Raw genomic sequence first — 24,558 nt, 5'->3', positions numbered from 1 at the left:
TGCTATCGTTGATGAGCTTGCTCAAGACATAAGCTTATGAGATTTCTAGTTGTATAAAAAGAAAAGGGCTGTCTTTCATGTTTTCTTTTCCTTGCTGGAATAACATTTTAGTTAAGGAAGTTGCACAAAAACAAACCCATCTTTTTTCTGTGTAATTTTCTTTATGGATTTCTATGTTGATCAGTCTAGACCTTTTGTTTATTCGATGTTTACATAGATGTTTAGATTTAACTTTTAATACATTGTGGTTAAAAAAAAGGAAATTTTGGTGCAATAGAGAAAAGTATTTTGGATTTATTTATTGTTCCTTTTAAATGTTAAAATGAGGCAGGAATACAGTACTTGCAACCTATTGTCTAAGAGTACTCTTTGACATTTACAATATCAGGTATAAGCATTTCCAAAAGAGATCTTCCTTAACATACCATATACCCTTAATGATCTTTTGACAGGACAGAAATGGGGAGAGATGTTAGCAGGGTATATTTTAATTTATATTCTCCAAAAGTATACATTCTATACTATGATGAATTATTATAGATTTTATTTTCATGTAATATGGACTCCCTTGCATAACTGGAGAGAAACAGCTTCCAATTAAAGAATTATGCTAGCAGCTCTGAGACTACTCTTTGGAACTGTTGTCAGCACTTTGGTTTGAAGAAATCAGATCAGGATTGACTGCCTAATAGTAGGCTTTTACCAAGAGCCTGACATAAGAATTTCAGGAAATCTAGGAAAATCTTTGAAAATCTTCTATATTATAGGCCGGGCACAGTGGCTCAAATCTGTAATCCCAGCACTTTGGGAGGCTGAGGCAGGAGGATCAGGAGTTCAACACCAGCCTAGCCAACATGGTGAAACCCTGTCTCTAAAAATACAAAAATTAGCCAGGTGTGGTGATGCACACTTGTAATCCCAGCTACTTGGGAAGCTGAGGTGGGAGGATCGCTTGAACCTGGGAGGCAGAGATTGAAGTGAGCAGAGGTCACGCCACTGCACTCCAGCCTGGGCAACAGAGCGAGACTCTGTCTCAAAAAAAAAAAAAAAAGAAAGAAAAGAAAATCTTCTATGTTATAAACTTAAATTTCATGTGAATGGAAGATTGAGAAATGATGGCTGATGGCCTAAGCTCTGGGTAGAATTTCAGCTTTTTGCATGTTTATCAAATGGCTTTAATGTTCCTGCCTTTTCCTGGTTATTATAAAAAAAAAAAAAAAGTAGTGTTTCCAGAAACCATTTAACAACTGATAACTGGAAAATTTTTTGGAAGAGGTTAGCTAGACAGGTTATATGGGGTTTTTTTTCCTCAAACAGTTTTTTTAAAAATTGAGAAATAATTCATGTTTTCTTTTTTTTTTTTCAGTATACAATTCGGTAGTTTATACTATATTCACAAACTGTGTACCCATCACATCACTAATTCCAGAATATTTTCATCTCCTCAAAAAGAAACCCTGTACCCCTCAGCAGTCACCCTAATTCTTCATTTTCCTTAGTCCCCGGCAGTCTACTTCTGTCTCTCTAGAAATTTCATGTAAATGGAATCATACAATCTGTGGCCTTTGGCTGGGCGCAGTGGCTCACGCCTGTAATCCCAGCACTTTGGGAGGCTGAGGCAGGCAGATCACAAGGTCAGCAGTTGGAGACCAGCCTGACCAACATGGTGAAACCCCGTCTCTACTAAAAATACAAAAATTAGCCGGGCATGGTGGCACGTGCCTGTAGTCCCAGCTACTTGGGAGGCTGAGGCAGGAGAATTGCTTGAACCTGGGAGGTGGAGGTTGCAATGTGGCAAGATTGCGTCATTGCACTCCAGACTGGGCGACAGAGCAAGACTCCATCTCAAAAAAAAAAAAGAAAAAGAAAGGGGGCCTTTTGTGTCCGATTCCTTTCACTTAGCATAATCTATTGTAGAATGTATCAGTACTCCATTCCTTTTTATGGTTGAATAATATTCCATTATACAGATATACCACATTTGTTTATCCATTTCATCAGGTGATGGATATTTGGGTTTTTTCCTTATTTTGACTGTTATGGATAATGCTGCTATGAACATTCATATACAAGTTTTTGTGTGGACATATGTCTTCAGTTTTTTTCATTATATACCTAGGGATAGAATTGCTGGGTTATGTGGTAACTCTTTGTTTAACTTTGTTTGGAGCTGGCAAACTGCCAGAATGTAAATGGCTGTGCCATTTTACATTCCCGCTAGCAGTGTACAAGGATTCCAATTTCCCCACACTTTCAACAATACTTGTTATTGTTCATTTGTTTAATAATAGCCATGCTGTTGGGTGTAAAGTGGTATCTCATGGTTTTGACTTGGATTTCTTTAATGACTAATGATTCAGAGCATCTTTTCATGTGCTTATGTGCTTGTTTATCTTCTCTGAAGATATCTGATTCTTTGTCAATATTTTAATTAGATTGTTTTTGTAAGAATATATTCTGGATACTAGTGTTTTCTAAGATTTTTATGGTTATAGCTCTCACATTTAGATCTTTGATCCATTTTGAGTTAATTTTTCTATACGGTGTGAAGTAGGGATCCAGCTTTATTCTTTTACATGTAGATATGCAGTTTTCCTAGCACCAATTGTTGAAAAGACTATTCTTACCCCACATTGGATTTTCTTGACACCCTTGTTGAAAATTAATTGACCATAAATGTATGGGTTTTTATCTAGACTCTCAGTTTTGTTCCGTTGATCAACATATCTATCCTTATGGCAGTATTACAATCTTGATTACTCATCTTTGTAGTAAGTGTTGAGAATTGTGAGTCTTTCAACTTTATTCTTTTTGAGATCGTTTTGGCTATTCTGAGTCCTTTGCATTTCCATACGAATTTTAGGATCAGCTTGTCAATTTCTGCAAGAAGCAGGCTAGGATTTTGATGGAGATTGTATTGAATCTGTCAGTCAGTTTGGAGAGTTCTGCAATCTTAACACTATAAAATCTGCCAATCCATGAACATGAGATGTCTTTCCATTTATTTAGAACTTCTTTAATTTCCATCAATCATGTTTTGTGGTTTCAGTGTACAAATCTTGCCCTTTTTCTTTTTTTTTGAGACAGAGTCTCACTCTGTCCCCCAGGCAGGGATAGAGTGGCACAATCTTGGCTTGGATCACTGAAACCTCCACCCACCAGTTTCAAGCGATTCTACTGTTTCAGCCTCCCGAATAACTGGGACTACAGGTGCACGCCACTACGCCCAGCTAATTTTTTGTATTTTTAGTAGAGATCAGGTTTCACCATGTTGGCCAGGCTGGTTTCGAACTCCTGGCCTCGAGTGATCCACCTGCCTAGGCCTCCCAAAGTGCAGGGATTACAAGCATGAGCTACCGCGCTCAGCCCTGTTTTTTCTTTTCTTTTTTTTTTTTTTTTAAGCCAGTCAAATTTAGGAGTTGTATACCAAAATCTTGCACTTCTTTTGTTAAATTTATTCCTGAGGATTTTATTCTTTTAGATGTTGTTGTAAATGGAATTGTTTTCTCAATTTCATATTTGGATTATTCATTGCTAGAGTACAGAAATACTATTGTTTTGTATATACTGATCTTGTATCTCACAACCTTGTGGAATTCGTTTGTTGGCTCTGATATGATTTTTGTGCATTCCTTAGGATTTTCTATATATGAGATCATGTTATCTGCAAATTGAGATCGTTTTACTTCTTACTTACAATCTCGATGTCTTTTTTCTTTATTTCTTGCCTAATTTTTCTAGCTATAACCTCCAGTACAATGTTGAATAGAAGTGGCAAGAACAGATATCCTTAACTTCTTCACTGATTTTAGGGAGTAACTTTCAGTCTTAATTATTAAATATGATGTTAATTAACTGTGGACTTTTTTATAGATGACTTTTATCAATATAGGATTTTTTTTTTCTTAGAGATGGGGTCTTGCCCTGTCACCCAGGCTGGAGTGCAGTGGCACAATCACAGCTTACTGCAATGGCATAATCACAGCCCACTGCAGCCTTGACCTCCCAGGCTCAAGCAATCCTCCTGCCTCAGCCTTGCAAGTAGCTGGGACTACAGACACATGCCACCACATGTGGCTATTTTTGTTGTTGTTTTTTGTAGACACAGGGTTTCACTATGTTGCCCAGGCTGCCCAGTCTAGCTCAAACTCTTGAGCTCAAATGATCTTCCCACCTCGGCAATCCCAAAGTGCTGGGATTACAGGCACAAGGCACCGTACCCAGCCCAATATGAGATTTTGAAGGGAACATTTATACTGTAGTTTGAGATTTTAAATTATGTTGATATTTTTCAGAACAAGATAATTCTTGAGGGACAAGTGAGGAAGGAGGCTGGAGAAACCTCTGGAATGTAAAGCACACATGATTGAGAGCACCTAGCTTCTAGTGTCCATTCCCCTACTTAAGCTGAATAACATTGGAAATTCTGTTTAATTCTTTGGGCTTCCTTCATTCATGCTTTCTGTTCATCACATATTTATTGATCATCTAGTTTGCCAGGTATTTTGAGGATGCAGGGTTAAAAGACTAACTGCTGTCTGTGTCGTTGTCCTCGGATATCAGCTACACTCCATTTCCAACACCTTTCTTTTTTTTTTTTCCTGTAAAGATGGAGGTGATGGGCATATTTGATTTGTGGGGACATGTTACGGCCCTGCTTATTTTCAGAGTTCAGTATATTCTAAGTGTTAAGACCAGCCTTTCACATAAGATGGCATGAGTGCTGCCTATGTGTCAGTCTCTTACACAATTATTATTTCAAACTACTGTAGTTATAGCAGTGACTCCTAAATATCCATTCTCTGCCCTGACATCTTTCCTAAATTTGACCATGATTTCCAGTTGCCTAACAGATTTCCTTGCTTAGTTGTCCCAAATGTACTTCAAATTCACAAAGTTCAAAGAAAAATCATAATTTGTCCCTAAAGTCCACCTCTCTCCATTCTTTTCTCCAGTACTTTCTCAGTGTTAGTAGTGGAAATACTTCTGCCCCGTCACCCAAACTAAAAACTTGTGAGTCATCCTTGATACCTTTCCCTCACTGCTCACACCTGGTACATCACAAAGGTTCTTTAAGAGACTATCTCCTGCTTATCTCTTGTAACTTCCCCTCTTTATACTTGTTGCCACTTCCTTTGTTCAGACCCTCATCATTTTTAACCTGGACCAAACTCTACTCTCACCCCCTTTCTTTCCCATTTGTCGTTCAGGATCCAACTTAAATATCACTTTCTCTTTACAGCATATTCTTGTTAGCCAGTTCCTCAGACTTTCAAATGAAGTTAAACACCTCTTAATTTTATAGAAATATTGAATATTATATAGGGGTTAATAGCACAAATTATAGAATTATGCAGGCTTGAGTTTGAATCCTGGCTCCTTTTTTTTTTTGAGTTGCAGTCTCGCTCTGTTGCCCAGGCTGGAGTGCAGTGGCATGATCTCGGCTCACTGCAACCTCCGCTTCCTGGGTTCAAGCGATTCTGCTGCCTCAGCCTCCTGAGTAGCTGGGACTACAGGTGTGTGCCACCACGCCTGGCTAATTTTTGAATTTTTTAGTAGAGATGGGGTTTCACCATATTAGCCAGGCTGGTCTCGAACTCCTGACCTCTTGATCCAGAATCCTGGCTCTTTTTTTTTTTTTTTTTTTTTTTTTTGAGACGGAGTCTTGCTCTGTCACCCAGGCTGGAGTGCAGTGGCGCGATCTCGGCTCACTGCAAGCTCCGCCTCCCGGGTTCACGCCATTTTCCTGCCTCAGCCTCTCCGAGTAGCTGGGACTACAGGCGCCCGCCACCACGCCCGGCTAATTTTTTTTGTATTTTTGGTAGAGACGGGGTTTCACCATGGTCTCGATCTCCTGACCTCGTGATCCGCCCGCCTCGGCCTCCCAAAGTGCTGGGATTACAAGCGTGAGCCACCGCGCCCGGCCTTCCTGGCTCTTTTTTATTGGTGGTTTTAAAACATTTTATTATTATTATTATTATTTTAAATTTTGGGTTTTTTTTTTAATTGTTTAATTTCTTGTTTCTTTGTTTTTTGTTTTTTTGGCAGAGCACAGAGGACTTTATTGATGGTACATGACAAGTTGGGGCTCCCTAGGCCCCTCCCTCTCCAAGGAGTCTGCATGGAAACTGTGAGGAGGGGAGATTCAGCTTGGTGGGGGACTGATTATGGCAGGGACTCCCCAGCAGTGAGGGCTTCTCTCTTCCTCTCATGCTCTCGCTGGGCTGGTGGTCCAGGGGTCTTACTCCTTGGAGGCAATGTGGGCCATGAAGTGCACCACCCTGTTGCTGTAGCCAAATTCATTGTCATACCAGGAAATTAGCTTGACAGAGTGGTCGTTGAGGGCAATGGCTGCCCCAGCATCGAAGGTAGAAGAGTGGGTGTCGCTGTTGAAGTCGAAGGAGACCACCTGGTGCTCAGTGTAGCCCAGGATGCTCTTGAGGGGGCCCTCCAATGCCTACTTCACCACCTTCTTGATGTCATCACATTGGCAGGTTTTTCCAGATGACAGGTCAGGTCTGCCACTGACACATTGGCAGTGGGGACATGGAAGGCCATGCCAGTGAGCTTCCTGTTCAGCTCAGGGATGACCTTACCCACAGCCTTGGCAGCGCCAGTAGAGACAGGGATGATGTCCTGGACAGCCCTGCAGCCGTCATGTGACAGTTTCCCGGAGGGGCCATTTACAGTCTTCTGGGTGGCAGTGATGGCGTGGACTGTGGTCATGAATCCTTCTATGATACCAAAGTTGTCATGGATGACTTTGGCCGGGGTGCTAAGCAGTTGGTGATGCAGGAGGCATTGCTGACGATCTTGAGGCTGTTGTCATACTTCTCGTGGCTCATGCCCATCACAAACATGGGGGCGTCAACAGAGGGGATAGAGATGTTGACCCTTTTGGCTGCCCCCTGCAAGTGAGCCCCAGCCTTCTCCATGGTGGTGAAGACACCAGTGGACTCTACGACGTACTCGGCGCCAGCATCACCCCATTTGATTTTGGAGGGATCTTGGTCCTGGAAGATGGTGATGGGATTTCCATTGATGACAAGCATCCCGTTCTCAGCCTTGATGGTGCCATGGAATTTGCCATGTGTAGAATCATACAGTAACATGTAGACCATGTAGTTGAGGTCAATGAAGGGGTCATCTATGGCAACAATATCCACTTTACCAGAGTTAAAAGCAGTCCTGATGCACCAGGCACCTAGTACGGAGTCCATTGACTCTGACCTTCACCTTACCCATGGTGTCTCAGGGATGCGGCTGCCGATGCGAGAGAATATGTGGCTGTCTGTCGAACAGGAGGAGCAGAGAATTTTGAGACGGAGTTTCACTCTTGTTCCCCAGGCTGGAGTGCAATGGTGCAGTCTCAGCTCACCACAACCTCTGCCTCCTGGGTTTGAGTGATTCTCCTGCCTCAGCCTCCTGCGTAGCTGGGATTACAGGCATGCGCCACCACGCCTGGCTAATTTTGTATTTTTAGTAGAGACGGGGTTTTTCCATGTTGGTCAGGCTGGTCTTGAACTCCCGACCTCAGGTGATCCACCCACCTCGGCCTCCCAAAGTGCTGGGATTACAAGGCGTGAGCCACTGCACCTGGCCTTGGTTTTTTTTTACACTCTGTCACCCTGTCTGGAGTGCAGTGTGTGATCTCTGCTCACTGCAACCTCTGCCTCCCAGGGTCAAGTGATTCTCGCACCTTAGCCTCCCGACTAGCTGGGACTACAGGCGCACGCCACCATGCCTGGCTAATTTTTGTATTTTTTGGTAGAGATGGGGTTTCATCATATTGGCCAGGCTGGTCTCAAACTCCTGACCTCAAGTGATCCATTTGCCTCTCAAAGTGCTGGGATTACAGGCATGAGCCAAATCCTAGCTCCTAATAGCTGTATGACATTAAGCATATTACCTAGCCTCTGGGCCTCAGTTTCCTTTTATCTGTAAAGTAACACTGATAACTACTTTATAGAGCAGAATTGAAGACTAAATGCAATTACAAAGGTTATAATTATACTATCATGGCTATAATGTATTGAACATACATTATTTGCTAATCACTGTGCTAAGTATAATACTTGATACTTATTGCCCATGGAAAGTAGTTAGCTCAATGCCTAATATTTAGTAGGCATTCAGTAAACAAAAGCTAGTATTTTCTGTGTGGTCTTCTTCCATTCTTAGCATCTTAAGGGCAAGAACCATGTCTTATCTTTGTGACTGACAGTATGGTAGATAACAATAAACAGTTGTTGAGTTTGAATTTATTTAATGGGATTTGAGTAACTGCCAAGAGGTCTTCTTCAGTATAATATTCTCTGCTAACTTGACTGCAGTTCCTTTGGAATTGAAGGTTTTAAGTTTTCTATTAAAGTACACATACCCCTAGAGAGAAGTAATACTTTGAGCTATTATCAACAGCAATCTTATGGAAATTAGTTGTTTATCAGCTGCTTTCAAATCTGAGAAAGACCTTGCAGGATGAGACTTGGGTAGGAAAGAAAGAAGACGGGAAAAAGAGACCTGAGCTCACAATATCATATGTAACAAAATCACTTTTTCCTATTTGCCTCAGAATCACTCTTTTTCCTAATTTGTAATGTATATCATTCCACTTAACATACATGTACTGCATTTAATAGCTATAGCTCTCCTCTGGGACCATGGAATTAGATCAGCAAAAATGAGTCATTTCCATTACTTGAATTACTTAGGTTATTTAGCACTTTGTGATATTATGGGCATGATGGCAGATTCACTCCCTATGTAGTTAATAGCTTTATATTGAGTACTGAGAGAGGATATTCTAGACCTGGTCCCTAATTTTAGCCAGTTATTTTGGCCAAATTAATGTCAGTTATCAGCTGCCCTATGAGTTGCCTAGAGGATTGCTGAATACAAGATGAGATGATAAACCTACAAACACTGAAAAGGCTACACAAATGCAAAGTGGATTATTCCAGACATTATTATTATTATTATTATTTGAGACAGTCTCGCTCTGTCACCCAGGCTGCAGTGCAGTGGCGACAGCCATGGCTCACTGCAACCTCCGCCTCCCAGGTTCAAGTGATCCTTCCACCTCAGCCTCCCAAGTAGCTAGGACTACAAATGTGAGCCACCATGCCCAGCTAATTTTTTCTATTTTTTGTAGAGACGGGGTCTCCCTATGTTGCCCAGGCGGGTCTTGAAATCCTGAGCTCAAGAACCTCCCACCTCAGCCTCCCAAAGTGCTGGGATTAGAAACGTGAGCCATTGTGCCCAGCCTTATTTCAGACTTTAACACATGACCTTGGAAAACTCAATGTTGTGGGCCTCAGTTTCCTTATCTCTAAAATGAAAGACTTGGGAAAAAAATTACTTCCAACACCCTTGTCAACTCTAACATTTTGAGAAATTCCATTCTCTCTCTTTCTGACCTATGTCCCTTGTTTCCATATAGTCTCTTCTTAGCACAGCAGCCAAAATGATTCTTTGAAACTTGTCCATTCATTATCACTTCTTTGCTCAGAACCCTCCATTGGCTCTTAATTTCATTCAGAGAAGAAGTCAATGATCCACATGATCTGTGCTTCTCGCTGCCATACCTCTATGGCCTTATCTCCTATTTCTCCCTACTATCATGCCCCTCCAGCCATACTGGATTCTGCTGTTCCTTGAAATGCAGCTCCTCTTGACTTAGGTCTCTTACATCGAAGGTTCTGGCTACTAGAATTCTTTTATCACAGAGAAGTACGTAGCATGGCCAACTCCCTCATCTCTCTCAAGTCTTCACTCAAATGTCAACCTATTTGAAATTTGCAACCGCCTCTGTACCCTCCTTTTATCCTGTCCCATTATTTTTTCTCGAAGCACTAATCTTTTTAATTTACTATGTGTATACTTCATTATGCTTACTGTTTATTATCTATCTGCTAGAATGTAAACTCTACCAGGGCAGAGATTTTGTTTTCTTTTGTTTTGCTCTGTGAATCTTTGTTTCCCAAGCACCTATAATGGTACCTGGCCCAATAAATATTTATTAAACATATGAATGAATGTGCAGTATGGTAAATACTAATCTCATTTTTAGCTGATGTGAGCCTCAGTTGACTGATTTATGAAATGCTGGTTTTGTTCTCTGTCTTTTTTGTTAGAGGCATTCCTCAGATATCTGGTAGTACTTGGTTGTCTGCTCACATTTTAAACATCTTTAAGATGGAGCGCTGAAAGTTATATTTGAAGCTGTGAGTACATTTGCAGGACATCTTTATGGTGAGCTTCACAGCTAGATGGCTGTTAAGTTGGGAAACCCCAGGTGTCAAGATCGTTAGGTGTTTCCTTATAAGATTTCTTAGAAAAATAACAGGCCCCTTCCAATCCTTCTGGAGAGTAAAGATTTCTTTGAGCTAGGTGAAAAAGAGGACTGGTGCTTCAGCCTTCAGCATTCAGTATGTTTAAATCCACATTTAATCTCCTTATTTTAGGTATGGTACTCATGTCCTCCACTATTCCTGGAGCACCCTGGTCCAGAGATCCTCTATTTGAGTTTTCTCTATTTGAGAAACTAGCCTCTCTAGTTTTTTTTGGGTCGGGGGTGGTATCTGAGTGAGAAAAGGAATTAAATAAATAATTGCTGCTTTTTTTTTTTTTTTTTTTTTTGAGACAGTCTCACTCTATCACCAAGGCTGGAGTGCAGTAGCACGATCTTGGCTGACTGCAACCTTTACCTCCCATGTTTAAACGATCTTCCTGCCTCAGCCTCCTGAGTAGCTGGGGCCACAAGTGTTTGCCACCACGCCTGGCTAATGTTTGTGTTTTTAGTAGAGATTGGGTTCCATCATGTTGTCCAGGCTGGTCTCGAACTCATGAGCTCAAGCTATCTGCCCGTCTCAGCCCTCCCAAAGTACTGGGATTACAGGCATGAGCCACTGTGCCCAGCCATAATTGCTTCTTACATAGTTTTCAATCAGTGTTATTCATCCTAAATCATTGGTTTCACATCTTTAGTCATCTGGTACTGCCAGTTACTGAGCTTTTAGGGGAAGATTCTGTAGTGTTGGTTGGTATAGTTCAAAGTTTTTTCTATTGCATGCTTATTATTCAGTATAGCGTTCTTAGGTTTGCTTAGTCAGTTATCATTCTTTCGTTTGCTTTCCAAGTTCCAAAATATTGTTGTATCCTCTCTAGTTCATCCCCCTCCTTGTGGGTTTAAGTCTTTTAAAATTCTTTATTGTTTTAGTGTGGTTTTTATCTACTCTATTTATTGCAACTATTTTCTTGTCTCCCGTTTTTCTTGTTTGCTTTCAACTGACAATTTTATTGAGATAACTGTAGAATCACATGTAGTTTCATAAAATAATACAGAGAGATCCCTTGTACATTTTACCCAATTTCCTCCAATAGCAACATTTTCCAAAACTAGTGTAACAGCCAGGATATTGGCATTGATACAGTCCACCAATCTTACTCAGATTTGCCTTGTTTTACTTGTTCATGTCTGTGTATGTGTGGTTATTTCTATACAATTTTATATCACGTGTAGGTTTCTCTGTCCACACCACTGTCAAGATTCTGAACAGTTCCATCAACACAGCAATCACTGTTATTAACCTTTTTTTTTTTTTTTTTTTTTTGAGATGGAGTTTCACTCTTGTTGCCCAGGCTAGAGTGCAATGGCACAACCTCAGCTCACCGCAACCTCCGCCTCCCGGGTTCAAGCAATTGTCCTGCCTCAGCCTCCCGAATAGCTGGGATTACAGGCATGCACCACCACACCTGGCTAATTTTGTATTTTTAATAGAGACGGGGTTTCTCCATGTTCATCAGGCTGGTCTCGAACTCTAGACCTCAGGTGATCCACCCGCCTCAGCCTCCCAAAGTGGTGGGATTACAGGCGTGAGCCACCACGCCCAGCCTTTTTTTTTTTTTTTTTTAAGATAGAGTCTCGCTCTGTCGCCCAGGCTGGAGTGCAGTGGTGTGATCTGGGCCCACTGCTACAACCTCCGCCTCCCGAGTTCAAGCGATTCTCCTGCCTCAGCCTCCCAAGTAGCTGGGATTGTAGGCACGCGCCACCATGCCTGGCTACTTTTTGTATTTTTAGTGAAGATGGGGTTTCACCGTGTTGGCCAGGCTCGCCTCGAACTCCTGACCTTAGGTGATCCACCCACCTTGGCCTCCCAAAGTGCTGGGATCACAGGCATGAGCCACCGCGCCTGGCCGTGTTAACTTTTTTATACCATACCCACTTTCCCTGCATATGTGAACACAGTATATTACCACCTCCATCCCTAATCTCTTGTAACCACTAACCTGTTCTCCATTTCAAAAATTTTGTTATATAAAAACTGTTATTTAGGCCCGGCACAGTGGCTCACGCCTGTAATCCCAGCACTTTGGGAGGCCAAGGAGGGTGGATCACTTGAGGTCATGAGATTGAGACCAGCCTGCCCAACGTGGTGAAACCCTGTCTCCACTAAAAATACAAAAATTAGCCGGGCATGGTGGCGTGCGCCTGTAATCCCAGCTACTCAGGAGGCTAAGGCCGGAGAATTGCTTGAACCTGGGAGGCAGAGGTTACAGTGAGCCGAGATCGTGCCATTGTACTCTGCACTTCAGCTTGGGCGACAGAGTGAAACTCCATCTCAAAAAAAAAAAAAAACTGTTACTTATATAAATATGTAAAGTGAAACAGGGTCTCTGTCACCCAGGCTTGAGTGCAGTGATGTGATCATAGTTTACAGTAACCTTGAACTCCTAGGCTCAAACTATCCTCCTGCCTCAACCTCCCGAGTAGCTAGGCGCACGCCACCACCCCTGATTAATTTTTAAAATTTTTTGTAGATATGAGGTCTTGCTATGTTGCCCAGGCTGGTCTGGAACTCCTGGCCTCAAATGATTATCCTGCCTCTACCTCTCATAGCACTGGGATTACAGTCATGAGCCTGGACAAAAATGTTACATAAATTGAATCATACCATATATAACCTTCTGGGATTGGCTTTTTCAATCAGCATAATTTCTGGAGATTCATCCAAGTTGTTGCGTGTATCAGTAGTTCATTCCTTTTTGTTACTCAACAGTAGTATTCCATGGTATGGATATACCACAGTTTGTTTTACCATATACGTGTTGGAGGTGAGCTGGGCTGTTTCTAGTTTGGGACTATTATGAAAAAAAAATGGCTATGCACATTTATGTACAGTTTTTTTTGTGTGCGTGAACATAAGTTTTCATTTCTCTGGGACAAATGCCCAAGAGTGCAGTTGCTGGGTCATATGGTAATTGTGTTTAGTTTTTTAAGAAACTGGTTTTCAGAGTGGCTATACCATTTTACATTACCACCAGCAAATGTGTGAGAAATCTAGTTTCTTTGCATCCTTGCCAATATTTACTGTTATCTCTATTCTTTATTTTAGCTATCCTGGCAGGTATGTAATGGTACCTCACTGTGGTTTTAATTTGCATTTCTCTAATGATAATAGTGTTCAAGTTATTTTCATGTGCTTGTTTATCATCTGTGTATTCTCTTCAGTGAATCATCTCTGGATGTCTTTTGCCCGCTTTCTTTTTTTTCTTTTTATTATTTTCATTAATTTTTTTCTTTGGCCACTGGAATAAAGACTCACCATTTTCTAACTGAGTGATGTTTTTTAAATATATATTTTTTAGAGACAGGGTCTCACTCTGTGGCACAGGCTGGAGTGCAGTGGCACTATCATAGCTCATTGCAGCTTTGAACTCCTTGGCTCAAGCTGTCCTCCCGCCTCAGCCTCATGAGTAGCTAGTACTACAGGCACATGCCACTACACCTGGCTAAATTTTTTATTTGTTTGTTGAGACGGGGTCTTGCTATGTTGCCGAGGCTGGTGTTGAACTCCTGGCCTACAGTGACCCTCTCATCTCAGGCTCCCAAAGTGTTGGGATTACAGGCATGAGCCCCTGTGCCCAGCCTATGGCATGATTTGAGAAGTGGTTTATGACTGTATAGCCTCTTCCTGTTCTTGCTTGTTTTCTGAGCCTGATTCTCCAGACTTCCTGGGAATTCAGTGAGTCACCCACTACTAACCTTTCATTTTTTGCCTGAATCAGCTAGGGTTCGTTTCTGTATGCAACTAGGGACCTTGAGTTATATAGTTTCTGAATTTTGAGGTAAAAACCACAATACATATTAAAGAAGTGCACCATCTTACCAGGGAGACAGGACTTCATGAAATACTAGAACTTGCCGGGCTCAGTGGCACATATCTGTAATCCCAGCACTTTGGGAGGCTGAGGCAGGAGGATCACTAGAGCTAAGGAGTTGGAGATCAGCCTGGGCAACCTAGTAAGACTTCATCTCTACTAAAATTCCATCCCCCCCAAAAAAAAATTAGCTGGCAGGCAAGGTGGCATGCGCCTGTCCCATTTACTCAGTCCCAGCTACTCTGGGGGCTGAGGTCGAAGGATTGCTTGAGCCCGGAAGGTTGAGGCTGCAGTGAGCCCGAATTGTGCCACTGCACTCCAGCCTGGGCGACAGAGAGAGACCCTGTCTCAAAAAAGAAAAAAAAAAAAAAGGCCAGGCACGGTGGCTCACGCCTGTAATCCCAGCACTTTGGGAGGCCAAGGTGGGCGGATCACCTGAGCTCAGGAGTTTGAGACCAGCCTGGCCAACATGGCGAAACCCCGTCTCTACTAAAAATACAAAAATTAGCCAGGTGCGGTGGTGGGCACTTGTAATCCCAGCTACTCAGGAGGCTGAGGCAGGAGAATCGCTTGAACCTGGGAGGCTGAGGTTACAGTGAGTCGAGATCCTGCCACTGCACTCCAGCCTGGGTAACAGAGTGAGGCTCGCCGGGTGCGGTGGTTCACACCTGTAATCCCAGCACTTTGGGAGGCTGAGGTGGGTGAATCACCTGAGGTTGGGAGTTCGAGACCACCCTAACCAACATGGAGAAACCCCATCTCTACTAAAAATACAAAATTAGCCGGGTGTGGTGGCACATGCCTGTAATCCCAGCTACTCCGGAGGCTGAGCCAGGAGAATGGCTTGAACCCAGGAGGCGGAGCTTGCAGTGAGCTGGGGACCGCACCATTGCACTCCAGCCTGGGCAACAAGAGTGAAACTCTGTCTCAAAAAAAAAGAAAAAAAAAACAGAGTGAGACTCAATTAAAAAAAAGAAAAAAGAAAAAGAAATACTAGAACTGTATTACACAGAAACGTGATAGCTTATCTAACACAGATAAGTGATATAAATAAAGGGGAAATTAATGGCTGGAGCATGTGGAACAGGTTTATAGAAAAACTGGACGCAAAAATTTACATAGAAAGAAGAAGTGTTTATATACTGTGGCCCTTTGGCAGAACACAAACTGTAATATGATTGTTTTGCCCCATTAGGGGCACTATCTTCTTCATTGAAAATGTATATCCTAGGATCGGGCACGGTGGCTCATGCCTGTAAACCTGGCACTTTGCAAAGGAGGCTGAGGTGGGCGGATCACCTGAGGCCAGGAGTTCGAGACCAGCCTGACCAACATGGAGAAACCCTGTCTTTACTAAAAATACAAAAAAAAATTAGCCAGGTGTGGTGGCGCATGCCTGTAATCTCAGCTACTCGGGAGGCTGAGGCGGGAAAATTGCTTGAACCTGGGAGGCGGAAGTTGTGGTGAGCCGAGATTGCGCCATTGCACTCCAGCCTGGGCAACAAGAGCAAAACTCCGTCTCAAAAAAAAAAAAGGAAGAAAATGTACATCCTAGGATGTTGTTCTACTTAGGTTAATCTCTTTCCTTTGTTGCATTAGGAGGTGAAGAAAATTTTTAGATGGGTTAGATTTCCCTCAAAAATATTTCTAGTGATAAGATGTTCAAATAGTATATTGGGGTCTACTGCTAGATCAAAAAGTCAGTTGCTAAGAGACTTGATTGTCACAAACTGTTACCATCCTGGCATTTTAAGCTTTTGAGAAATGTAAAATAATTCTTCTCCACCAAAATGTTTGAGGCTTTTGCTTTAGTTTATAGACTGGTTTATTATACAGTTTATTTGTAAATTTGGCTCATCATAGGATGTATTAGTAAATTTGTCCATAGGCAGAAGCCAGAGAGTTTAGTTTTTAAAAATTTTATCTGTGAAGTGAGGTTTTTTGTTTGGTTTTATTTATTTATTTATTTATTTATTTATTTATTTTGAGACGGAGTCTCGCTTTGTCACAGTGGCGCGATCTCGGCTCACTGCAAGCTCCGCCTCCCGGGTTCACGCCATTCTCCTGCCTCAGCCTCTCCGAGTAGCTGGGACTACAGGCGCCCGCCACCATGCCCGGCTAATTTTTTGTATTTTTAGTAGAGACGGGGTTTCACCGTGGTCTCGATCTCCTGACCTCATGATCCGCCCGCCTCGGCCTCCCAAAGTGCTGGGATTACAAGCGTGAGCCACCGCACCCGGCCTTGTTTGGTTTTATTTATTATTTATTTTTATTTTTTTTTTTTGAGATAAGAGTTTCGCTCTTGTTGCGCAGGCTGGGGTGCAATGGGGCGATCTTGGCTCACCGCAACCTCCGCCTCCTAGGTTCAAGCGATTCTCTTGCCTCAGCCTCCTGAGTAGCTGGGATTACAGGCATGCACAATCACGCCTGGCTAATTTTGCATTTTTAGTAGAGACGGGTTTCTCCATGTTAGTCAGGCTGGTCTTGAACTCCCGACTTCAAGTGATCCACCGCCTCGACCTCCCAAAGTGCTGGGATTACAGACCGTAAACCACTGCGCTGGACTGGTTTTATTTTTTATAGAGACTTGTCACCCAGGCTAGAGTGCAGTGGTATGATCATAGTTCACTGCAGCCTGGAATTCCTGGGCTCACGTAATCATCCTGCTTCAGCCTCCTGAGTAGCTGAGGCTACAGGCATGCACCACCGTGCCTGACTGGTTTTTGTACATTTTTCTTTTAAGATAGGGTCTTGCTCTGTCACCCAGGCTGGAGTGCAGTGGCGCGATCTTGGCTCACTGCAACCTCCGCCTCCCAGGTTCAAGTGATTCTCCTGCCTCAACCTCTCAAGTAGCTGAGACTACAGGCGCCCGCTACCATGCCTGCCTTATTTATTTATTTATTTATTTATTTATTTATTTATTTGTTATTTTATTTTGAGACAGAGTCTCACTCTGTCGCCCAGGCTGGAGTGCAGTGGTGCGATCTCGGCTCACTGCAAGCTCCACCTCCCGGGTTCACGCCATTCTTCTGCCTCAGCCTCCCGAGTAGCTGGGACCATAGGCACCCGCCACCACGCCTGGATAATTTTTTGTATTTTTAGTAGAGACAGGGTTTCACCATGTTAGCCAGGATGGTCTCGATCTCCTGACCTCGTGATCCACCCGCCTCGGCCTCCCCAAGTGCTGGGATTATAGGCGTGAGCCACCGCGCCTGGCCAATTTTTTTATTTTTTTATTTATTTATTATTATTTTTTATTTTTTTAATTAATTTTTGCATACAAAAACAATAAACATTTTCTAAAAATACATACAAACAAAAAGATGCGTATCAAACATATTAGGAAGGTTGCACATGGGAAGTCGGGGAATAGAAATGGGGGGTGGGAGTTAAAATAAATGAGAGAGGGACTTTATATGGATCAGTGATAATAACTCAATCCTCTATTTGACAAAGAAGAGGGAGAAGGAAGAGGAAGAAAAAGAAAGTGGGATAAAGGATCAGAAAGGGAAGAAAATAGAAAAAATTAGAGTATGACTCCAGGGTAGACCTGTTTTGTTGTCACTGAGTTGGTTGGTTGGTTTGTCTGTTGTATTCTTCATGTTTCGCCAAGTTGGCCAGACTGGTCTCGAACTCCTAGCCCGAAGTGATCAACCCGCCTCGCCCCCCAGAGTGCCGGGACCACAGGCGTGAGCCACCACGTCCAGCCCCCACATTGCTTCTGGCCTCCGTGGTAGACCTCCCAGACGGAGCGGCCAGGCAGAGGAGCTCCTCACTTCTACCCAGACACGGGGCGGCCGGGCAGAGGGGCTCCTCACTTCCCAGACGGGGCGGCCAGGCAGAGACGCTCCTCACTTCTTCCCAGACGATAGGTGGCCGGGCAGAGGCGCTCCTCACTTCCCAGACGATGGGTGGCCGGGCAGAGGCGCTCCTCACTTCCCAGACGATGGGTGGCCGGGCAGAGGCGCTCCTCACCTCCCAGACGATGGGTGGCCGGGCAGAGGCACTCCTCACTTCCCAGATGGGGCAGCCGGGCAGAGGCGCTCCTCACTTCCCAGGCGATGGGTGGCCAGGCAGAGGCGCTCCTCACCTCCCAGACGATGGGTGGCCGGGCAGAGGCGCTCCTCACCTCCCAGACGATGGGTGGCCGGGCAGAGGCGCTCCTCACTTCTTCCCGGACGGGGCGGCCGGGCAGAGGCGCTCCTCACTTCTTCCCGGACGGGGCGGCCGGGCAGAGGCGCTCCTCACTTCTTCCCGGACGGGGCGGCCGGGCAGAGGCGCTCCTCACTTCTTCCCGGACGGGGCGGCCGGGTAGAGGCGCTCCTCACTTCTTCCCGGACGGGGCGGCCGGGCAGAGGCGCTCCTCACTTCTTCCCGGACGGGGCGGCCGGGCAGAGGCGCTCCTCACTTCTTCCCGGACGGGGCGGCCGGGCAGAGGCGCTCCTCACTTCTTCCCGGACGGGGCGGCCGGGCAGAGGCGCTCCTCACCTCCCAGACGATGGGAGGCCGGGCAGAGGCGCTCCTCACTTCCCAGACGATGGGTGGCCGGGCAGAGGCGCTCCTCACCTCCCAGACGGGGCGGCCGGGCAGAGGCGCTCCTCATTTCCCAGACGGGGTGGCCGGGCAGAGGCGCTCCTCACTTCCCAGACGATGGGTGGCCGGGCAGAGGCGCTCCTCACTTCCCAGACGGTGGGTGGCCGGGCAGAGGCGCTCCTCACTTCCCAGACGGTGGGTGGCCGGGCAGAGGCGCTCCTCACTTCCCAGACGGTGGGTGGCCGGGCAGAGGCGCTCCTCACTTCCCAGACGGGGCGGCCGGGCAGAGGCGCTCCTCACTTCTTCCCGGATGGGGCGCCCGGGCAGAGGCGCTCCTCATTTCTTCCCGGATGGGGCGGCCGGGCAGAGGCGCTCCTCACTTCCCAGACGGGGCGGCCGGGCAGAGGCGCTCCTCACTTCTTCCCGGACGGGGCGGCCGGGCAGAGGCGCTCCTCACTTCTTCCCGGACGGGGCGGCCGGGCAGAGGCGCTCCTCACTTCTTCCCGGACGGGGCGGCCGGGCAGAGGCGCTCCTCACTTCTTCCCGGACGGGGCGGCCGGGCAGAGGCGCTCCTCACCTCCCAGACGATGGGAGGCCGGGCAGAGGCGCTCCTCACCTCCCAGACGATGGGTGGCCGGGCAGAGGCGCTCCTCACCTCCCAGACGGGGCGGCCGGGCAGAGGCGCTCCTCACCTCCCAGATGGGGTGGCCGGGCAGAGGCGCTCCTCACTTCCCAGACGATGGGTGGCCGGGCAGAGGCGCTCCTCACTTCCCAGACGGTGGGTGGCCGGGCAGAGGCGCTCCTCACTTCCCAGACGGTGGGTGGCCGGGCAGAGGCGCTCCTCACTTCCCAGACGGTGGGTGGCCGGGCAGAGGCGCTCCTCACTTCCCAGACGGTGGGTGGCCGGGCAGAGGCGCTCCTCACTTCCCAGACGGTGGGTGGCCGGGCAGAGGCGCTCCTCACTTCCCAGACGGTGGGTGGCCGGGCAGAGGCGCTCCTCACTTCCCAGACGGTGGGTGGCCGGGCAGAGGCGCTCCTCACTTCCCAGACGGTGGGTGGCCGGGCAGAGGCGCTCCTCACTTCCCAGACGGTGGGTGGCCGGGCAGAGGCGCTCCACACTTCCCAGACGGTGGGTGGCCGGGCAGAGGCGCTCCTCACTTCCCAGACGGTGGGTGGCCGGGCAGAGGCGCTCCTCACTTCCCAGACGGTGGGTGGCCGGGCAGAGGCGCTCCTCACTTCCCAGACGGTGGGTGGCCGGGCAGAGGCGCTCCTCACTTCCCAGACGGTGGGTGGCCGGGCAGAGGCGCTCCTCACTTCCCAGACGGTGGGTGGCCGGGCAGAGGCGCTCCCCACCTCCCAGATGGGGCGGCGGCCGGGCAGGGGCTGCAATCCCAGCACCCTGGTAGGCCAAGGCAGGCGGCTGGGGGGCGGAGGCTGCCGCGAGGCCAGACCACGCCACCGCACTCCAGCCTGGGCAACACCGAGCACTGGGTGAGCGAGACTCCGTCTGTAGTTCCAGTAGCTCGGCGTGAGGAGCTGGCGACCAGCGTGGCCAAGATGGCGAACGCGTGCCTGCAGTGAAAGGAGAAAAGGCAGGTAGCGGTGGCGCACGCCGCCAGACCCAGGCAGTCCGCGGCGCGGGTAGCAGCAAGCCGAGTAGATTGCAGCCTGGGCCCGAGAGGGAAAAGAAGAAAGAAAAGAAAAGAAAGAAAGAAAGAAAGAAAGAAAGAAAGAAAGAAAGAAGGGAAGGAAGGAAGGAAGGAAGGAAGGAAGGAAGGAAGGAAGGAAGGAAGGAAGGAAGGAAGGAAGGAGGGAGAAAGAAGGAAGGAAGGAAGGAAAGGAAGGAAAGGAAGGAAGGAAGGAAGGGAAGGAAGGAAGGAAGGAAGGAAGGAAGGCCAATTTTTTTATTTTTGAGACAGAGTCTCACTCTGTCTCAGATCACTGACAGAAGGAAGGAAGGAAGGAAGGAAGGAAGGCCAATTTTTTTATTTTTGAGACAGAGTCTCACTCTGTCTCAGATCACTGCAACCTCCGACTCCCAGGTTCAAGCGATTCTCCTGCCTCAGCCTTTGGAGTAGCTGGGATTACAGGCGCCTGCCACCATTCCCGGCTAATTTTTGTATTTTTAGTAGAGACAGTGTTTCACTATGTTGTCCAGGCTGGTCTCGAACTCCTGACCATCTGCCTCAGTCTCCCAAAGTGCTGGGATTACAGGCCTGAGCCACTACGCCCAGCCTTCCTGCCTAATTTTTATATTTTTAGTAGTGATGGGGTTTCACCATGTTGGCCAGGCTGATCTCAAACTCCTGACCCCAGATGATCAGCCCACCCTGGCCTCCCAAAGTGCTGGGATTACCGGCCTGAGCCACTGTGCCCAGCCTATTTTCCTTATTTTTGTAGAGATAGGGTCCCACCATCTTGCCCAGGCTGGTCTCACACTCTTGGGCTCAGGTGATCCTCTTGCCACACCTCCCAAAGTGGTGGGATTACAGGTGTGAACCAGCTCGCCTGGCCAAGAGTTTTATTACTCGCTGGTTTGTGATGTTAGCCCGTTGTGTATCTTCTATACTTTATGTTAGGATTCTTTTCTCCCATCTTCCCGCATCTTCGTCTTTTCTTCCCCACAGCATATTCTTGGAGAGAAAGGAGTAGGCAGGAGTTTGCTATTTGAAGGCAAGTGGGGAGAGAGATGTGGGGAGGCTGGTCAAAAGAGGAAACTCAAGTTTAAAGCAGTGAAACACCAACACTAACTACTTTTCTTTTTCTAAGTTGCTGATGGCTTTGTGTTTAGTAATCCAGATTAGGTCATGAATCTTTTGATACAGATAGGTTTTTTTGTGTGTTTTGTTTTTTGTTTTTGTTTTTGTTTGATACAGAGTCTCACTCTGTCACCCAGGCTGGAGTGCAGTAGTGCGATCTTGACTCATTGCAACCTCCACCTCTTGGGTTCAAGTGATTCTCCTGCTTTAGCCTCCCAAGTAGCTGGGACTACAGGTGCGTGCCACTGTGCCCAGCTAATTTTTGTATTTTTTAGTAGAGATGGGATTTTACTGTGTTGGCCAGGGTGGTCTTGAACCCTTTACCTCGTGATCCGCACGCCTCAGTCTCCCAAAGTGCTGGGATTACAGGTGTGAGACACCATGTCTGGCCACAGATAGGTTTTTAAAATGTAGATTAAAAAAACTTTTGTGTCTGGCCGGGCGCTGTGGCTTACGCCTGTAATCCTAGCACTTTGGGAGGCCGAGGTGGGTGGATCACGAGGTCAAGAGATCGAGACCATCTTGGCCAACATGGTGAAACCCCGTCTCTACTAAAAATACAAAAATTAGCTGGGCATGGTGGCATGCACCTGTAGTCCCAGCTACTCGGGAGGCTGAGGCAGGAGAATCGCTTGAACCCGGGAGGCGGAGCTTGCAGTGAGCCGGGATCGCGCCACCGCGCTCCAGGCTGGGCAACAGAGTGAGACTCTGTCTCAAAAAAAAAAAAAAAACTTTTGTGTCTAACAGCAAAACAAAATCCATCTTTGTTTCCTTCCTCTTCTCCATCAAATAGGAAATATGGAAAAGCAGAAAAGAATTGCATTTTTCTGGCCGGGCGCGGTGGCTCATGCCTGTGATCCCAGCACTTTGGGAGGCTGAGGCCAGCGAATCACGAGGTCAGGAGATCGAGACCATCGTGGCTAAGACGGTGAAACCCCGTCTCTACTAAGAATACAAAAAATTATCCGGGCGTGGTGGCAGGCGCCTGTGGTCCCAGCTACTCGGGAGGCTGAGGCAGGAGAATGGCATGAACCCGGGAGGCAGAGCTTGCAGTGAGCCGAGATCACACCACTGTACTCCAGCCTGGGCGACAGAGCCAGACTCCATCTCAGAAAAAAAAAAAAAGAATTGCATTTTTCTGAAAAGAGAATAATTGGCAGAGTGGAACACTTGCAAGTGAATTACAGCAGTACTATAACTGATTCTAGAGAAAAGAAATTATTATTCAAGTGGAATTCCGCTGGGTGCCATGGCTGACGCCTGTAATCCCAACACTTTGGGAGGCCAGGGCGGGCGGATCACGAGGTCAGGAGATCGAGACCATCCTGGCTAACACAGTGAAACCCCGTCTCTACTAAAAATACAAAAAATTAGCCGGGCCTCGTGGCGGGCGCCTGTAGTCTCAGCTACTCAGGAGGCTGAGGCAGGTGAATGGTGTGAACCCGGGAAGCAGAGCTTGCAGTGAGCCGAGATCGTGCCACTGCACGCCAGCCTGGGCGACAGAGCGAGACTCCAACTCAAAAAAAAAAAAAAAAAAGTAGAATTCCTTCTCTTGCCCTTCCCTTTTGGCTTCTACTATTTACTTAACTGAAACTTAATGGGTCCATTTTTTCCTTTCTCTTCCTTCTCTTTCTCTTCAGTGAATCTGTTTCTTCCCTTTAAAAATTAGGTTCAGTTGGGCATGGTAGTATAGACCTGTAATTCCAGCTATTCAGGGAGGCTGAGGCAGGAGGATCACTTGATGCCAGGAGTTTGAGACCAGTCTGGGCAACATAGGGAGACCCCCATCTCACACACACACACACACACACACACACACACACACACACTAGGTATTTCTGAGAAAGTTGAACCTAAAACCTACTCCCTAGTAGATATTTTTTATGCTGTGTGAGAGTAAGGAAGCTTAGAAAATGGCCTAAAACCATTTTTTCTCAACCTTTGAACTTTGCATACAATATTTATGGGCCTCTTGGGCAAAACTATAGACATAATTTTGCCTGAATCTATTTGGATTATTTTTCAAGTAGTTAATGTGAGGGAGAAAGGCAGAAATGATAATCTCTTCCAAGGCCACTTTTTTCTAGAACTTCCTTCCTGACTTAAGATTTCTCTGTGTTATTTTCTCTCATCATCAAATGGAACTTCAGCTCTGTAACACTGAAATAGGATTTAAATATTGTCACCTTTCAAATTTCTGTGCACTACAGTATATTTTATATTTTACAATCATTATATTTTAATCGGTGCATCTAAAGTTTTTATCGTTCAACCTAAACCTGATTGTCTAGTGATATTCCGTATCTTGTTGATGCTTAATGCACCAACCACTCAAATGCTGAGGCTGAAACAGAGAATCATCTTAGACTCTCTCCTTTTCCCTTCTTCAGAAGTCACATGTCCTGCGGATGATTCTTCTTTTTAACAATATCCACCCTCCTTCTCTCCATCCCCACTTTCTCTGCCTTAGTTGGACCTTAACACTTTTTACCTGCATCATTCCAGGTTGGTCCCCCAGCTTCTGGTCTAGCATCTCTCCAGTCCATTCTCTGCATTGCTGCCAGGTGATCTTTCTAAACATTCTGGATTAAATTCATATAACATTGTAGATTAAATTCCAGTTCCAGTGAGAACACATGGACACAGGGAGGGGAACATCACACACTGGGGCCTGTCGGCGGGTAGGGGGCAAGGGGAGGGAGAGCATTAGGACAAATACCTAATCCATCTGAGGCTTAAAACCTAGATGACGGGTTGATAGGTGCAGCAAACCACCATAGGACGTGTATACCTATGTAACAAACCTGCACGTTCTGCACATGTATCCCAGAACTTAAAGTAAAATTTAAAAAATTTAAAAATAAATTTAAAAATTCCAATCTCTTAATTTTAAGACACACAGCCCTTCAGAATTCCATCCCAGTCTGTTTTTTGTTGTTTTTTGTTTCTTCTAATTTCATCTACGATTCCTTCTTTATTTCAGCCATATCAAAGTATGGCAGTTCCCTAGACATGCCATGGGGGTTCATACTTTCTATTGTTTCATATAATTGTACCTTTGTGTATATATACTTTTTTCTCTGCTTAGAACACCTTTCCCTGCCTT

General features: G+C 46.0%; 1 protein-coding gene, 1 long non-coding RNA gene and 1 pseudogene across 4 annotated transcripts in view; 1 reads left to right on the top strand and 2 right to left on the bottom strand.

Annotated features, from left to right (window-relative positions):
• ZNF609 (zinc finger protein 609) overlaps nt 1-24,558 on the top strand; it is a 234,806-nt gene that overhangs the window by 63,441 nt on the left and 146,807 nt on the right. The gene's annotated exons all lie outside the window — the stretch shown is intronic.
• On the bottom strand, nt 6,074-7,245 carry LOC129482401 (glyceraldehyde-3-phosphate dehydrogenase-like; annotated as a pseudogene).
• LOC129482407 (uncharacterized) overlaps nt 21,247-24,558 on the bottom strand; it is a 91,924-nt gene continuing 88,612 nt past the window's right edge. Inside the window, exons 5-6 of the long non-coding RNA XR_010120721.1 lie at nt 23,944-24,034; nt 21,247-21,356 (exon numbers count right to left, since the gene is read on the bottom strand). This is a non-coding gene — a long non-coding RNA (uncharacterized lncRNA). The remainder of the gene's footprint in view (nt 21,357-23,943; nt 24,035-24,558) is intronic.

The sequence above is a fragment of the Symphalangus syndactylus genome, chromosome 5 (assembly GCF_028878055.3).
Source record: "Symphalangus syndactylus isolate Jambi chromosome 5, NHGRI_mSymSyn1-v2.1_pri, whole genome shotgun sequence".
NCBI classification, from domain to species: domain Eukaryota; kingdom Metazoa; phylum Chordata; class Mammalia; order Primates; family Hylobatidae; genus Symphalangus; species Symphalangus syndactylus.
Note: the sequence above shows the minus strand (reverse complement) of the source record. Positions and strands in the feature narration are given on the sequence as shown.